The sequence below is a fragment of the Bos grunniens genome, chromosome 7, assembly GCF_055505025.1.
Source record: "Bos grunniens cultivar Pamir isolate PY7600 chromosome 7, Bosgru_T2T1.0, whole genome shotgun sequence".
NCBI lineage: Eukaryota > Metazoa > Chordata > Mammalia > Artiodactyla > Bovidae > Bos > Bos grunniens.
The window spans coordinates 60868202-60882157 of NC_141171.1; the positions used below are offsets into that span (position 1 = coordinate 60868202).

The window sequence follows — 13956 nt, forward strand, 5'->3', positions numbered from 1 at the left end:
TGTTTGGGTGCTGTAACTGAAGCAAAATGGCTTTTGCTGAGCTTGATTGTCCAAAGCCTATTGACAGGCTTAAGCTCTTTAAAATCTATGGATCCAAAATTATGAGGACAGGGCCTGGGCAATTTATCTATAAAAGGAACAGCCCTTTCCAAATACCGTGTTGTTTCCTTTCTCTACCATTTTAGGCCTTGCAAACAGAGGCAGGGAAGTATGGCTTAGGGCAAATAGCTGTTGTTTAATTTGGGTTAAGACACACACTACCTGTATGGTGGTTACATTCCTCACTGTGTATTTATAAAGGGCAGTTTTTCCTCAGGGAGAGAGAAGGAAAGAGAATGTGTATGTGTATGCCTGGACTGTGTCTTGTCCACTCTCTTCTTCACCCCCAATCAGTCATTTCTCAACCCAGAGAAGTCCTTTTTCTGCAAGCTTGGTGAATTTGGCAAATTCCTTACCATGGCATCCCACTCCAGTACTCTTGCCTGGAAAATTCCATGGATGGAGGAGCCTGGTAGACCCCAGTCCATGGGGTCACTAAGAGTCGGACACGACTGAGCGACTTCCCTTTCACTTTTCACTTTCATGCATTGGAGAAGGAAATGGCAACCCACTCCAGTGTTCTTGCCTGGAGAATCCCACGGACGGGGGAGCCTGGTGGGCTGCCGTCTATGGGGTCGCACAGAGTCCGACAGGACTGAAGTGACTTAGCAGTAGCAGTAGCAGTTACCTTGCTGGCTCTGTTGCCTAATTTTGTTTCAAAGTAACTCTCTTAGAAAGTTTTTTTTTTTTTTTAATTTGATCTTTAGGTTCCAAACTCTTGGTGCTCTATGGGACAACAGAGCACATATACTCATTCACTTAGACAAAGTTTCTTATTTGAAGGCAGTGCATGTACACCTTCTTTACAGGGTACATGGGCTCACCCTGTACGGAAGGGATGTGCCTCTTCAGACTCACTGACTTCCTTCCTTCAACTATTCCTTAAGAGGACAAGAGTAAGAGCAGACCTTCTCAAGAAACTATAGCTCACTTGCATCAGAATTACCAAATCAATTCATGATGGCTTGTCAAAATGCCCCATCTGTGACCTACTGAATCACAGTTGTCAAGAGCTGAGCAGGAATTTGCATGCCTCTTAAAGAAAGAAATTATGGTTGCTGCAGAGAAGAATGAGGGGAAGAGATAGTTAGAGAATTTGGGATGGACATGTACACACTGATATATTTAAAATGGATGATAACCAGCGAGGACCTACTGTATAGCTCATGAAACTTTGCTCAATGTTATGTGGCAGCATGGATGGAAAGGGTGTGGCGGAGGGAGAATGGATACTTATATACATGGCTGAGTCCCTTTGGTGTTATCTGAAACTATCACAACATTGTTAATCAGCTATACCCCAGTACAAAATAAAAATTAAAAAGAAATATACAACAACAACAACAAAAGAATTTGCATGCTTAGTAAGTGCACCTCTGGTTGCTTATGTGTGGGTTGGAGGTGGAGACTATTATTTACATACATCTGTATTTTTTGTCTAGTTATATAATGAATGAGAACCTCTTTTGTAAATTTTTTTTTTTTTTTGGTCATGTAGCGTGGCGTGTGGGATTTTATTTCCGCATCCAGGGATCAAACCCGTACCCCTTGCCGTGGAAACTCAGAGTCTCAACCACTAGACTACCAGGGAAGTCTTTTGCAATTTAAACAAACAAAAAATTCATGATGGCCAAAGAAAATATATTGATGGCAGATAAACACTTGGAAAGACGCTAAAGATCATTAGGGAAATGAACATTAAAACCACAAGCAGATAACCCTTCATGCAAAGACTGGCTACGTCAAGTGTTGTTGAGGTTATAGAACTCATACACTGCTGGTGGGAATATAAAATGGTACAACCACTTTTTAAAAAGTATGACATCTTTTAAAAATATACATCAGGACTTCCCTGGTGGTCCAGGGGCTAAGACTCCATGCTCCTAATTCAGGGGGCCAGGGTTCAGTCCCTGGTCAGGGAACTAGATATCACCCGCCACAACTAAGACCTGGCACAGCCAAATAAATAAAATGAATACTAAAAAAAATACACCTATCTTGTAATCTAAACATTGCATTCCTAAAAAAAAAGTGACAAACGTTGCATTCCTAGGTCCAGCTTTATTGTAATAGAGAAACAAGAACCAACCAAATTTTATTCAGTGTGTAGATAACTATGGTATATTTATATAATGTTATACTACTTGCCAGAGAAGGCAATGGCACCCGAATCCAGTACTCTTGCCTGGAAAATCCCATGGATGGAGGAGCCTGGTAGGCTGTAGTCCATGGGGTCACTAGGAGTCAGACACGACTGAGTGACTTCACTTTCACTTTTCACTTTCATGCATTGGAGAAGGAAATGGCAACCCACTCCAGTTCTTGCCTGGAGAATCCCAAGGACAGGGGAGCCTGGTGGGCTTCCATCTATGGGGTCGCACAGAGTCGGACACGACTGAAGCGACGTAGTAGTAGTAGTAGTAGTAGTATACTACTTGCAGGAGAAAGTAATGAACTATTGATACATGCTATAACATGGATGAATGTCAAAATAATTTTGCTGAAAGGAAAAAGCCAGATAAAGCATATGTATCGTATAATTACAATATAAAATTCAAGGGGAGTTCTTCTACCTTACCTCAAACTTTGTGGTGGTTTCTAAGAGTTGTGTGTCTAACTTCACTTGTAACAGTGTCATTGGCAATTTGATCACTGTTCTGCCAGTGTTCATCCAGGTCATTCATTCATTAATTCAATTAATTGAGCATCTAGAGCATCTACTGGGGAAGGGAGTGGTTCCTTGGAAGGGAGATGGGAGTCAGAGAAGACTTGTCTTGGTTTCGATAGAGAAGTAAAACAGTCACTTTTATGAAAAACATAAAGAATGACCACTGCACTCTGGTGCTATGCATTGGTCAGGAGGCTGTTGTACTGATTCAGGAGAAAGGTGGTAGAGGTTTAGATTCAGGTGGTCTCAGAGATGGGAAGCACTAAAAGAAATAATAGATATCCTTAAAAAAGCAAGGAAGATCCCAGAGGTTGACACTGATCAACACTCTTTGAATTGGGTATTTTATTGGTTTTTAGTCCATATTACTGTCCTATTGCCTCCCCCTCTCCCCCAGCCGCCATCACCACATCTTATGCCATTATCTCATCTTATTCCTTATTTGTAAGGATTTCATCAGAGATCAGCAATAACTTCCTAGTCCAGTTCCACTAGCTTATGGTATTCCTTTGCTCTACTGATCTAGTCGACTTTCATGAAAGGAATGAGGATAGTCTGGCATGACCTGTTTGTCTTTTTTCTGTTAACCTGTGGTGGCTCCAAGTGATCTCTGTTTCCCTTTCCAAGGGCTGATAGACTGTCTGTTTTATTCGAGTGGCAGAAACCCAACTCAGAGTGGGTTAGGCCAAAGTGGGGTGGGGAATGAAAATGTGTTAGCTCATATAAAAAAAAAAACAAACCCAAAGGGAATCATTCTCCATCATGGCTGGATTAAGCAATGCTTTCAGGGCTCAGTCTCATGGTCTCTCCATCTCTCAGCTCCGTTTCATTGGTATTAGCTGCATTGTCAGTCATACTCTGCTATGTAGTTCTTATTATAATCATCATGATTAGGTGCTTTCACCATCTGCTTCAGTGTGATCAGCCAAGTATCTTTAGACGTCATTCCTCTGATCCACGGTCATGCTAATCTTTCCTGTTTAACAATAATAGTAACAAAAACAACAGCTACTGTTATTGAAAGCTTATTACATAACAGGCACTCTGCTAAACACTTTACGTGGATTCTTATGAAATCTTATAACAACCCTATAAGGAAGGTTATTTAGTTATCCTAGGAAGGCCACATGGATTGATCGCAGAATCAGAATTTGAAATCAGGTTTTTTAGCTCCAGGGTCTGGGCTCCTAATCTTAAAAGAGTGACCCCTGCAGTCACTCTTTAGGGCTAAGAAGAGGAAAACAAAGTCATCAAACAATGTGCCTAGTTTTTACTTTTTCTGAACATGAATGTTAAAATTTAGTTGGCAATCATAGTAGGGGCAGAACTTTGGAATTACAGAATTAGTTTTGTTAATCCCAGATCCTTCTGGGTTTTAGAGTTCTGGAAGTTCTTTGTACAGGACCCTCCACTCTGACTCTTGTATAAATGAGGCTCATTAGCCAGGATCCCTCTGTTGCCATTCTCATTTCTATAGGTATTTCCTCCCTTTATTCTTCAACAGTCTTTTGTTAGTGTGGTGTTTAACTTTTTCTTTGTTAGCCTGCCCATGAGCCCTAATCCCTAGAGGTTTTATATCTATTTTTTTCCCCCTTGAATGTTTAAATTGACCTCCCTCTCTAACTTGAGGTGGAAGACTGATGGATGTTCATCTTTTCCTGCCATGACATTTTTACTTTCTGAAGGAACTTTTAGGGTGAACTTTCTTCTGGGACCTGCTTACTTCCATTTCTCCATTCACTTCTGACTGGTCAGAATTAGGTTCAGAGTATCATTTCCCTTGTTTGTTTTGTTTTGTTCTAATATTTATTTATTTGGCTGTGCTGGGTCTTAGTTGCAGCATGTGAACTTCTTAATTATGGCATGTGGGGTTTAGTTCCCTGGCCAGGGATTGAACCTGGGCCCCTTGCAATAAGAGCTTGGAGTCCAACCACTGGACCGCAAGTGAAGTCCCTCATTTCCCCTGGTACTTCTATCTTTAAAGGGGTGAAATGACCAAGATGTCCATTTACTCAGTCCCTCTGCTTTTAGTGGAATGAACCTTGGAACAAATAACCAGATATTTTAAATGCCCTACCCTTATTGTAGAACCCCCTTTCCCCCCTTTATTTGTATCCTCATAACCCAGAAAAATCCTTAACAATAGGATTTTTGGAAATAGCTGCTCCAAATATTTGTTGAATGAATGTGTGAATGCCCAAATTTTCTGTGCCAGTGTGTACAGAGGAGGAGAGAAGAGAAGAGAATTAAATGTTTTATCCTATCCTAGATTCAGATGCCATCACTGCATAACATTCAACAAACACTTTTCTTTTGGTACCTACTGTGTGCTAGACTGGGGCTTCCCTCATAGCTTAGTTGATAAAGAATCCTCCTGCAAAGCTGAAGACCTCAGTTTGATTCCTGGGTTGGGAAGATCCGCTGGAGAAGGGATAGGCTACCCACCCCAGTATTCTTGAACTTTGCTGTGGCTCAGCTGGTAAAGAATCCTCCCGCAATACGGGATACCTGGGTTTGATCCCTGGGTTGGGAAGATCCCTTGGAGAAGGGAAAGGCTACCCACTCCAGTATTCTGGTCTGGAGAATTCCATGGACAAAGAGTCGGGCATGACTGAGCGACTTTCACTTCACTTTACTTCATGTACTAGAGTGATTTTATCTTTAGTTCTTAATTGTCTATCACAGGACATCAAGGAGATCTCAGAACTGAGCATAGACTAGACTCTATTGAAAGGCATATTTTCCCAAATGTATTCTCCAGGACAAGCCTCTTTATCAGACCAGACCAAGAAGTAGAAGAGAGACACCCATCCTGCTCTCCTAGGCTTTTAAGCTGCATTTGCAAAGATAGTGGCTAACTTAAGCTATCTAATACTTTGTTTATTTAACTTTTTATTTTGAAATAATTATAGGTCAAGAGTGAAGTTCCAAGGATAGTATGGAGGTTAGGTATATCTTCACCAGGTTCCTCCAATGGTTACATCTTATTTCAATGTAACATCATGTCAAAACCAGGAAGTTGGCTTTGATATAATTCACGTGTTTGATTTTAGATGTCCTTTTATCACCTGTAGATTTCTGTAACCACCACTTCAATAATACAGATGTATTCTATCACCAGGAAATTCTCCCTGTGCTATTCTTTTATAGTCACACCCACCTCCCCTCCACCATCATCTCTAACCAGGCGATCTCTACTCTGTTTTCTCTATCATTTTAGATGTTTATAAATGAAATCACACAGTAAGCTGTTCAAGTTGGTTCTTTTCAGGCAGCATGATACCCTCAAGAACCATCCAGTTGTTGCAGTCTATCAGTAGTTCATCCCTTTTTATTTCTGAGTATTCTGTGATACTGGATATACCACTTTTTTTTTTTTTTAGCTATCCTTACCTATTAAATCCCCCTATTAAAGCAACATTTTGATTGTTTCGTTCTTAGCTTTTACAAATAAAACTTCCTCAAACACTTGTAGACAGGTTTTTGTATAGGCGTAAGTTTTCATCCTCTGGAATAGATGCCCTGGGTGCGACTGCTATTAAGTGTATGTTTTAGTTTTTAAAGAAACAGACAAACTATTTTCCAAAGTAGCTGCACCATTTTATATCCCATCAGCAACGTACGAGAGATGCAGTTCTCCACATCCTTGCCAGTGTTTCCTAATTTGATGGGGTAGGTAACAGCTTTATTGAGTTATAATTCACATCATATAATTCACCCATTTAAAGCTGTACAAATCAGTGGTTTTTAGTATATTTGCCGAGTTGTGCAACCATCTCCACTAATAAATTTAGAACATTTCACCATCCCCAGAAGAAATCCAGCCACTACACTCCAAATCATTATGCTTTCAGCCCTGTAAGCTACTAATCCATTTTCCATGTCTATAGATCTGCCTATTCTGGACATTTCATAGAAACAGAATCATCAAATACGTGGTCCTTTGTGACTGACTTCTTTCATTTAGCGTAATGTCTTTAAGATTCATTTATTGTAGTTATAGCGCATATTAGTACATCATTCCTTTTCATTGCCAAATAATATATAATATTTTTAAAGAAATAAAAATGTGCTTCTTTCCATTACATGGGATATAAACTAAGAGAACAACAAGATGCTGCTCTGAGAGAGTGTCCCAGGCCTGGTGGGAGGTCTAGATTGCAATTACTGTAAGTGCTATTTTAAATATTGAGCAGTTCTCTCTGAAGTATTACTTACGGCTTTTGTATTACTTAAGGCTTGAAGTATTACTTATGGCTTTTCCTTCTGGAGAAGGAAATGGCAACCCACTCCAGTATTCTTGCCTGGAGAATCCCATGGACAGAGGAGCTTGGTGGGCTACAGTCCACGGGTAGCAAAGAGTCAGACACGACTGAGTGACTTCACTTTCACTTTCACTTTGTTAATTTAGCAACAGTTCAGAGTAGCCTTAATAGGTCTCCTGAAATCCTGTCGGAATCTTTCTAGAGAAGCAATGCTCTGGATGATAAATGTCAGTGATTCAGGCCAGGGACAGGTTAGTGGGCCACAGGCAGCATTCAGGAGCTGGACTAGAGCTATGCATCAGACAGGTATGTTCCAGGCTCTTCTGGGCCTTCTGCCTTCTGAACAACCTTGCTCTTGCCAAGCACCTGTATAAGTTATCTGATCCATGGGTCAGTGTCAGGACAGAAACTTCTGCTACTAATACATGAAAAGGAGCATTCATGTATGCAAATACATATTCATATATGTATCAGCATTGTGAGACAGAGAGGAAGACACAATAAATGGGTGCTCATCTTGTCTCCAGGAGCTTAGTGTCTAGATGAGGCATAGCCCTAGGTAACCCGAGTACAAGGCTGAATGGGACACATGCCACTTTAAATATTAGGAACTATTTCGTCTGTTCAGAAAACAGCAGAGAACAAGATAACAAATGCCCATGTTCTTACTACCTAGCTTTGTTTAATTTTGGCATTTTTGTCATATCTGCTTTAGTTTTTTTTAAAAAAATAGAACATCTTAGATATTCAGCAATGAAAAGGAAGGACCTATTAATAACATACAACAGCTTACATCAATCTCTAGGGAATTATGCTGAGTGAATAAAGTGAGTCCCAAAAGGTTATATATTATGTAATTCACATATAGATACTCTGTGATTTACATACATTCTTTTTTTTTTTAATGAAATTTTATTTATTCATTTATTTTGGCCACACTGCCCAGCTTGTGGGATTTCAGTTCCTTGACCAGGGATTAAACTCCTGCCAGGCAGTGAAAGCACCAGTTCCTAACCACTAGACCACCAGGGAACTCCTTACATACATTCTTTTTTTTAATTTTATTTATCTTTTTAATTGGAGGATAATTACTTTACAATATTGTGATGATTTTTGCCATACATCAACACTGCATACATTCTTGAACTGATGAGAGTACAGAAATGGAGAACAGATTCTTATTTGCTGGATATTAAGGATGAGATCAGAGAAGGCAATGGCAACCCACTCCAGTACTCTTGCCTGGAAAATCCCATGCATGGAGGAGCCTGGTAGGCTGCAGTCCATGGCGTCGCTAAGAGTCAGACACGACTGAGCGACTTCCCTTTCACTTTTCACTTTCATGCATTGGAGAAGGAAATGGCAACCCACTCCGGTGTTCTTGCCTGGAGAATCCCAGGGATGGGGAAGCCTGGTGGGCTTCCGTCTATGGGGTCGCACAGAGTCGGACACGACTGAAGCAGCAGCAGCAAGGATGAGATGGGGCTGCAACCAAGTGGGTAAAAAGGCAACATGAAGGAAGGATCCTCAAGAAAGAACTGTTCTGCATCTTGGCTATGTTGGTGTCAGCATCTTGGCTGTGACAGTGTACTGTAGTTTTCCCTGATGATGTCATTGGGGAAGCTGGGTAAAGGGCACATAGAACCTCTGCATTATTTCTTACAACTGTGTGTGAATCTCTGGTTATCTCAAAATTAAAACTTTAACTTAAAAAGCCTCTCCCCTTTGATACTCTTCCCAATTCCATTGCTCTAGCTCCCTTTGCAGAGGTTACTTTTATCCTGTGTTGATGGAAATAAATCAATAAACAAAATATAATAGGAATAAGAAGAAGTTTTATTTGAGCCAAACTGAGGACTTTAGCCTAGGAGACAGCCCCTCAGATAACTCTGAGGAGCTGCTGCAGAGAAGCATGGTTTGCAGCACAGTTTTACATTATTATGTCAGAATAAAGAACATCAAAGAGGTCAGGAATATACTCCTTCAAGGTTACAGAAAAAACAGATCAGGGGCTTCCCTGGTGGCTCAGTGGTAAAGAATCCAACTGCCAGTGCAGGAGACACAGGTTTGATCCCTGATCCAGGAAGATCCCACGTGCTGCAGAGCAGCTAAGCCTGTGCACCGTGACTACTGAGCTTGTGCTCTAGAGCCTGGGTGCCGCAACTAGTGAGGCCCACGTGCCCCAGAGCCTGTGCTCTGCAACAAGACAAGCTGCTGCAGTGAGGAGCCAGAGCACTGCAACTAGAGAGTAGCCCCCACTTGCCACAACTAGAGAAATGCCCCTCGCAGTGAAGACCCAGCACAGTAATAAATAAATAAATTATTAAAGAAAAAAGTCCAACAGATCAACATGTTCACAGTAAGTCAGTATGACCTTGGCTCCTGGGGAGGGAGTCTTATCATCGAAGGCATACCAACATGGGTATTCCAGGAAAGGAGGCATTTAATCCTTAACATAGACATTCTTTACTTGTGGTCATTGTGCCATTTTCTTCAATAATTAAAGCAGATATGACAGTGTATGTCTGAAAAGTCACAAACAGCCCATTTTAGGTAGCAGAAAATCAAGTTAAATCATGTATAAGCCAGAATGACTTCCCTATACCTCAATATGTGAAAATTTCTTTAATTACCTGGATTTATTGCTAATTACATCTACAAAATATTTAATGCCTATGCTACATGTATTTGTCCCTAAACAAAATCTAGCATTATTTCACATATTTTAAACTTTTAAAAACTTTTTAATTTTTTTTCCTTTTACATTTTAAACTTTTAAGAAATAGTATTATTCTGGCTTCCCAGGTAAAGAGGGTAAGGAATCTGCCCACAGTGCGGGAGACCCAGGTTAGATTCCTGGGTCAGGAAGGTCCCCTGGAAAAGGGAATGGCAATCTACTCCAGTATTCTTGCCTGGGAAATCCAATGTACAGAGGAGCCTGGTGGGCTATAGTCCATAGGGTTGCAAAGAGTCGGACACCACCGAGCAACTAACACATACACTGTATATCCTTCTGGGACTTGCTTATATATATATTTTTTCCTGTTTACAACATCTGTGAGTATATCCATGTTGATACATGAATCTATAGTTTTTTTTTTACTGTTCAGAATTCTATTATGTTATTATACCACAAGTTATTTATTCACTTGCATTGAGACATTTATGTTTTTTTCTGATTTTTTGTTATTTCATCAGTACTGCAGTGAACATTCCCATCTATATTTCTTGTGTGTATATGGAGAAGTTTCTCAGAGGTGGGGGTATATCCAGGAGTAGCACTCCTTGGCCTGATAGTTTGTGAATTTTCAACTTTTCTAAATATTGCCAAGTTGCTCTTTAGGGTGGTTGCAACAGTTTATATCATCATATCAGTATATGAGATTTCCCATTCATACAGAGTCACCAACATTTTATTTTCATATTTTGCTGATCTCTTCAACATAGAATGGTATCTCGTTATGTTTCTGTTTGCTTGATTTTGTTTTTGGCTGCACTGCATGGCTTGTGGGATCTTAGTTCCCTAACCAAGGATTGAACCCGGGCCCTCAGCAGTGGAAGCTCAGAGTCCTAGCTGCTGAACCCCCAGAGAATTCTTAAATTCTTAGTTAGTTCTTAAATATATTTAGATAAAGCTTTATCATTTTCTCCATAAAGATTTTGTACACCTATTATTATTATTTTTAATTGTATGTGTGGCTTGTGAGATCTCAGTTCTCTGACCGAGGACTGAATTCAGGCCATGTCAGTGAAAACCTGGAATCTTAAGCACTAGAACGCCAGGGAATTCCCCATCTTTTGTTAAATTAAGATATTTAGGAAGGAATAAATAACACGTTGTTATTGAATCTTTTTATTCTTATGCTGCTATTTTTCTTTAAATGAACTCTTGAAAATTGTTGTTGATTTGCACAGGAATATAATTTATTTTGGAATATTGATCTCCAGCAAAATTGAGAAATTCTCACTTTTTCTTATGTTTAATTGTTCAGTTTAGTTCAGTTCAGTTGCTCAGTCGTGTCCAACTCTTTGCGACCCCATGGACTGCAGCATGCCAGGCTTCCTTGTCTATCACCAACTCCCAGAGCTTACTCAAACTCATGTCCATCGAGTCGGAGATGCCATCCAACAACTATCTCATCCTCTGTCGTCCCATTCTCCTCCCGCCTTCAATCTTTCCCACCATTAGGGTCTTTTCCAGTGAGTCAGTTCTTTGCATCAGGTGGCTAAAGTATTGGAGTTTCAGCTTCAGCATCAGTCCTTTCAATGAATATTCAGGGCTGATTTCCTTTAGGATCGACTGGTTGGATCTCCTTGCAGTCCAAGAGACTCTCGAGTCTTCTCCAGCACTACAGTTCAAAAGCATCAATTCTTCAGCAGTCAGCTTTCTTTATAGTCCAACTCTCATATCCATAACATGATTACTGGAAAAACCATAGCTTTGACTAGACGGACCTTTGTGGGCAAAGTAATGTCTCTGCTTTTTAATACGCTGTCTAGGTTGGTCATAACTTTCCTTCTGTTAGGTGCATACCACTTCTGTCCTTCATTATTTAATTTTTAGTTCACTTCACAGCAGTGTGTGTGTGTGTGCGTGCGTGTGCGCTCAGTTGTGTCCAACTCTTTGCAGTCCCATGGATTGTAGCCCGCCAGGCTCCTCTGCCCATGGAATTTTCCAGCAAGAATACTGGAGTTGGATGTCATTTCCTACTATAGCGGCTCTTCCAAACCCAGCGATCTAACCCACATCACTTTTGTCTCCTGCATTGGCAGGCGGATTCTTTTCCACTCGCATCACCTGGGAAACCTCTTCAAAGCTATAAAAGCATATAACTTAAAGAGATGGATAGTTCTACATTTGTGATGAGAAGGAGAAACAGGTAATTCTGTTGTACAGTGTTTGTTATAAAAAACACCCTGTCCTCTTCTCTTGCCTTCTCCAGGCACTACCAGGCAGTTCCTTCTGTTGATTTTAGCTGATTGCACACATGTACTGTTCCTTCTTGAGCAGTACAATTTAGGCATTGTTCTTTGATTCTCACTATGGAGGATTAGACTTTAGCTCTTTTTGACTCCTTCTCCAACACCTTGTCCTCTCAGTACATAATATGAATTAGATCACTTGCATTATTACCTGTGTAGATTCTATTTATAGTTGAATCAGGTAGTGACGCATAATTACTTTTATCTTTTCTGCACAATCTTGTTTAATAATTTTTTTGTTTGTTGGTTTATTTCTTAGTTTCACCATGTATTGTCTGTGTAATTGCCTAAATAAGGACCATATTCTCTGCTGTTTCAGTAAATTTGTCCTCAAGACATTCTAGTATCTAGCCCAGACTTTTTGCTGTCTGTCACCAACAGTCAAACTTAGGATTTCTTTTGATCTATCTTGGGAATTTCCTTGGTCTCTCTCACATATTAGGTTACCAGTTTCCTGTATCTCATGTCTTTTTTTGTGTGATTTATTTCTTTATTTTGGTAGAACATAGTTTCCTGACAAGGAAACTATAAGGTAGATTCTCCAGGCCTTCAGGATTCTGAAATTTCCTCCTAGTGTGTTTAGATTTGATTTTTTTTAAAAAAACTTACCCTGCTTGGGACTTGTACTTCCTAGATCTAACCAATAATATCTTTTATAAATTCTGGACAATTATTAGTCTCATCTCTTCATATATTGCCTCTTCTCACTCTCTTTATTCTTGTCCCCTGGAACACAGAGTTGGTACATGACCTTATTTCAGTATCCAGATCCCTTAATTCTCTTTCGTATTTTGCATGATTTTCACTTTCTTTTTAGCAGTCTGGATAATTTCTTCATATCTATCTGCTCCTTTCCTATTTCTCTTTCTTAAATATTTAAAGTGTCCATTTAGTTTTTAATTTTGAAGACTAAATTTTTAACATCTGTAAGTTTTGCTTGGTGCTTTAAAAAATCATATAGGTCTTTATTTTTTGTGTGTCTTTTCTTTTCCTGCTTATTTTATAGTTTCTGACAGTTTGATTGTCTGATGTTCTGGGGATCTAATCCTGCTCTTGCTGTCTCTGATGATGCTCACTTACATTGGAGTTCTTGTAATTTTGGATTTTAAGCTCATCTTCAGGACAGGGTTATCTCTTGGAGTACCATGTGGCCTAGATTAAGAATGTGTCCTCCTGGAGACATTTTAGTTTTTCTGTGGGTATTAATACTAGCATTAGTCCAGGACTTCTTTTTTGTTGTGGCATATTTCTCAGCATTGAGTTCCTTGGAACACATGTGTAGTATACATTTGAACCTGCGATCCAGTGAAAGCAGGCCTGTTATGAGTTTTCAGAAAGAACTTTTCCTTTACTCAGGACCCAAGTCAAGATGAAGAAACATCTTTGTCATTTTCTGTGTAGGTAGAGGGGCATTTCTTTTCTACTCCCCCATTTCTCTAGTGTGCTTGAGGAAAGGAGCTTGTTTCCTGATTCTCCCTGGGCACTAATGCCCAAGTCTCTGAATCACTGAGCTGGGCAGTGCTCTCTTCTTTGCCCACCCTGTCCACTTTGGCTACAGCTGCATCAGCTTAGCTGTTCCTGCTCTGGTTTTCCATTCCCTCTGGTTGGGGATCCCTGCTGATTTCCTTTACTTTCTTGCAATACTTGCCATCCAGTGAAAAGGCAGTTTGTTATAGCTGATCTTGCATTTCTAGGTGTTTTGTAGTAGGGAGATTTTTCTTTTCCATAGTATTGCCATTTGTACTTTTTAAACTTAGAGATGGAAGAGAAAAGAACATCTGGCTGGGAGGATCAGGAAAGGCCTTAGAGATGAATGTCAGAGCCTAGAGGCATGGGAGGGGTCACAGCAGGTGCAAAAGCACAGAGGCAGGAAATGACTACGCAGGAATGGAGAAAAGCATGTGACTTTCTTTCACTGGAGTGTCAGGGAAGAGGAAAAAT

At 40.1% G+C, this 13956-nt stretch overlaps 1 protein-coding gene across 3 annotated transcripts in view; it reads left to right on the forward strand.

Moving 5' to 3' along the window:
• ARHGEF37 (Rho guanine nucleotide exchange factor 37) overlaps positions 1 to 13956 on the forward strand; it is a 56837-nt gene that overhangs the window by 1907 nt on the left and 40974 nt on the right. Inside the window, exon 2 of one of the 3 annotated variants that reach the window (XM_086412392.1) lies at positions 11806 to 11912. The exons of the other annotated variants lie outside the window; for them this stretch is intronic. The gene's annotated coding sequence lies outside the window, so the exon portion shown is untranslated. The remainder of the gene's footprint in view (positions 1 to 11805; positions 11913 to 13956) is intronic. 3 annotated transcript variants of the gene reach the window in all.